Source organism: Apium graveolens, chromosome 1 (genome assembly GCF_009905375.1).
Source record: "Apium graveolens cultivar Ventura chromosome 1, ASM990537v1, whole genome shotgun sequence".
In the NCBI taxonomy this organism is placed as follows: domain Eukaryota; kingdom Viridiplantae; phylum Streptophyta; class Magnoliopsida; order Apiales; family Apiaceae; genus Apium; species Apium graveolens.
This window is the reverse complement of record NC_133647.1, coordinates 41,274,404-41,275,784: the sequence shown is the minus strand read 5'-3', so window position 1 is coordinate 41,275,784 and position 1,381 is coordinate 41,274,404. Positions and strand designations below refer to the sequence as shown.

General features: G+C 43.3%; 1 non-coding gene across 1 annotated transcript; it reads right to left on the bottom strand.

The window, feature by feature from the left end:
• Positions 1-445: 445 nt before the first annotated feature.
• Positions 446-552, bottom strand: LOC141682291 (small nucleolar RNA R71). The gene has a single exon (XR_012559698.1). It is a non-coding gene; the product is annotated as a small nucleolar RNA R71 (small nucleolar RNA).
• Between the last annotated feature and the right edge of the window lie 829 nt (positions 553-1,381).

Genomic DNA, 1,381 nt, shown 5'->3' with positions numbered 1-1,381 from the left:
GGAAGAAAAGAAGGTAGAGGAAGAAGAGAAAGTTGAAAAACCAGTTTTAGTAGCATTGGGAGATCAAGCAGAAAATTCAAAGGCTTTGATGGACTATTCTCAGCCTAAGATTAATGACATTTAGTCAAGCATCATCAGACCAGCCATCAGGGATAACACTTTTGAGAACAAGTCAAACACGATTCAGATGATATAGAACTCAGTTCAGTTTGGGGGTTCTCCTACTGAAGACCCCAACATGCACATCAGGGATTTCATCGAGATCTGCGACACTTTTAAATTCAATGATGTGACTGAAGATGCTATCAAGCTATGCCTTTTCCCATTCTCTCTGAGGGACAAGGCTAAGTGCTGGTTACACTCTCTACCAGCAGGATCTATCACCACTTGGGAGGATCTCGCGCAAAAGTGTCTCACTAAATTCTTCCCAATGGAAAAGACTGCTGCAATCAGGAATGCTCTTACCCAGTTTGCTCATCAAATTGGGGAATCTCTGTGTGATGCTTGGGATCGATATAAGGAGATGCTAAGGAAGTGCCCACACCATGGCATGCCTGATTGGATGATTATTAATTGTTTCTATAATAGATTGGGTGCTACTTCTAGACTCATGCTTGATGCAACCTCAGGAGGAGCCTTGTGGGCTACGAGCTACGATGAAACTTATAAACTTATTGAACTGATGGCTGCTAATGAGTACCAGAATCCTTCCTAGAGACTGACTCATGGGAAAGTCACAGGAATTCTGGAGTTGGACGCAGCAACTGCTATCGCTGCCCAACTTAAGGCTTTGACGATGAAGGTGGACACTTTGGCTAATTATGGAGTTAATCAAATCGCCAGTGTCTGTGAACTTTGTGCTGATGCCCATGATACTGATCACTTCGCAATTTCTAGTGAATCGGCTCAGTTTGTGAGCAACTTTCGGCGATCGCAGCAACTAGTGCCAATCACCTATCATCCCAACGACCGCAATCATCCTAATTCAGTTGGAGCAATGCTCAGAATGCGGTTCAACAGCCTTATCAGCAGTACCCAGCTATGCAGTACAATCCCCCTGGTTTTCAGCAACCACACTATGCACCTAGACAGCAACTGCAGCTGCAACAAGTCAATGAAAAATTTGAATTAGAGGAGTTGAAGCTTATGTGCAAGAGTCAAGTTGTTTCTATCAAGACCTTGGAAAATCAAATTGGGCAAATTGCCAATGCCTTGCTAAATCGTCAGCCTACCTAGTAACACTGAAGTGCCAGGAAAGAGGGAAGCTAAAGAATAGGTAAAGGCAATCACTTTAAGGTCAGGAAAGGTTGCGAATCCCGAAAAAATTCAAGAGTTGACTGAAGAAGCTGAGGTTGAGAAAGAAGTAGAGCAACAACATAAA